Below are 2,500 nucleotides of genomic sequence, written 5' to 3'. Positions count from 1 at the left end.
TGATCTCACATTCCACACAGCAGCAGCAATGTGGACTGAGCATCACGGCGGATGCTCAAGACACACAGGATTCAAAACATGGTGTCATATAGACCGCTGAGCACCACGGCGAACAAACCGGTGTGATGGCTTTTGTGATACGAACTGGATTCTCGTGCACACACACACACACACACACACACACACACACAGGATTCAGTGGTCCAGACTCGGCGTTGGCGCAGGGGGCGTAGGTAAACAACGGTGGGGCAGTGCCATTTAACAAGTTTGAGTCAAGTTCACCATATAACTGGCGGCAGAGTCACGTTTAGTTCTACCTAGGCTACCTACTGCACAGGCTGCGCTAGGCATACTCCTCCTCCCTACACCAATATGTCTGTTAGAAAGGTGGACACCACATTCAGATCAGACGCGATATGTGTCCAGGATTATACTGTATTTTTATAGGCCGTCAAGATACAAGGCCATTCTCAGTGTTTTCTGGTCTTTGAAAGAGGGGACGCTGATAACCCCAAGCCACACGAGCATTTTGGACAAAAATGCTCTTATGGTGAATTTTGAGGTCTGCTTATCAGCGTTCCTTTCACTCCACCACTCGAAAATACAGATCCGATGCTTGCGTTGTAATAGGCTACCGCTTACACAGCAACAATTCACAGTATGCATTCAACAACAGAATATCACCCCACCGGGATGATCCTTCTGGTAGCCTGTGAAATAGATAATGAAGCCAGACGTGGCCGTGATCATGGACAGCTACCACCTCCGGTAGAAAAGACTAGAGTAGACAGAAAATAGGCACGACATGGTGCGTCATTTGAGGACACTCCTCCTGAGAACCGTCAACTATCCCTTCATCCACATCATACCACTGCGGACCCAAACTCAACCTAAATAGGCTAAACAATAATGACGCTGAAATATTCCACAGTCGTTCATCTTGAGGATGGACATTTCAAAGAATGTCAGACGAGCCGAACCTCAAAGCGTGTATTATACAGCGTTTGATTATTAGAACTATCATTTTAAACTGGCTCGTTAGGATAGCAAGCAGCGTTAAGTTATCACTTGGGCATACTGGGACTGGCAAAGTGAACACACAGCCGCAAACCAAACCAAAATCCAGGAACCCACAACCCCTAGCTATTAGTTCGTTCTGTTGCCAAAATCACTCGTGATGAATTATTCTTTGAGACATGTAGCCATTGCTATGTCATTCAAAACATTCTCACTAGTTGCAGGTTAAGATTACGCCTGAAATGCATATGTGAAACATAGCTACTGTAAAAACCAATGCAACCGAACTATTTTTCAAACAACTCTTCCTTCATCTTGACAAAATCAAATAAAACTTAGACCCAAGTCAACGCCACGGCGGGCAAATGTAATAATCAAATTTCCTTACCTTGAAATGCTGTCTTGATTACAGGGCTTCTCGCAATAATATTCTCACGGTTTGACATATCCAACCCAGCTAGCAAACTGCTAACGTTGTTTTGCTTGTTGCCTCCCATTCCACATAGCCAGTCTTTTCGGTTGTTCCACTCACTGTGAAATAATCAAATAATATTCTGTCCAATCTCCTGAATCAATTTCCTCAGCTCTGGTGTCGGTCGTCCATTCTTTATCACGTCTTGTTTCCCTTGGAAATCCAACTTTGAGAATGATCTTAGTTTCGTTATGAAATCCACTTCCATGGTAGCAGTCAACGTGAACAAGCTAGCTAACACTCATAGGGAGGGAAAGTAATCTCATCGCCCCCTGATGGCAACGTTCCAACCCCCTGCAACAAATGAATGTTTTTTTTCTTTGAAAAATTACATCTCGGCCCTGACGACGAAGTAGAAGTAGTGGCAGTCATATTATGGGCATGTTGGCCCGTTTTATCGAATCAGGTGGTAAAATGTTCGGTTTTTCACTGATCTGAGCTGATTTTAATATTCTTTAAAAAGCTAATACAGAACTACACTGACTGGCATGTGTGGCTTGTTTACTCCATGTAATTAGCATAGCCAAATTAGCATAGCCAAACATGAGCCAGAGAGGTGGTTACTCGTCACCACAGAAGCCATCATATCTACTAGAGAATTTAAAACCATACCAAAATGATCGCGTATATATATGTGTAATAAGAAGACAATGTGGAACTCATAGGATTACAAGAATGTGAAGATATGCGAAGAACTTGCGTTCGTTCGCGTTCATTTGTTTCTCTGTGTTGTCAATGAGGCGCAATGCACAGCATGCTGGGAGCTGTAGTCCGTTTCCGACCAGATTGGCACAATTTCTATTTTTCTTAAAAGGGCAAAAAATGACTCAAGATTTTCACAGGTAGTAGTTCATCCTATTGTGTAAGCTGAAAAATGTTATAGTTATGTGTTATAGGTGTTATAGTTCCAAGGCATATCTTTGTGGGATTTTTTTTTGTTGAAAACTCGTCTATGGGAGTTTCAATAGGATCGCCCTGGTGTTTGGAACGTAACCGCTAGGATCGCTGTTT

General features: G+C 43.0%; 1 protein-coding gene across 1 annotated transcript in view; it reads left to right on the top strand.

The window, feature by feature from the left end:
* Nucleotides 1-2,500, top strand: part of lamc3 (laminin, gamma 3) — a 260,022-nt gene that overhangs the window by 87,859 nt on the left and 169,663 nt on the right. The gene's annotated exons all lie outside the window — the stretch shown is intronic.

The sequence above is a fragment of the Engraulis encrasicolus genome, chromosome 11, assembly GCF_034702125.1.
Source record: "Engraulis encrasicolus isolate BLACKSEA-1 chromosome 11, IST_EnEncr_1.0, whole genome shotgun sequence".
NCBI classification, from domain to species: Eukaryota; Metazoa; Chordata; class Actinopteri; order Clupeiformes; family Engraulidae; genus Engraulis; species Engraulis encrasicolus.
Note: the sequence above shows the minus strand (reverse complement) of the source record. Positions and strands in the feature narration are given on the sequence as shown.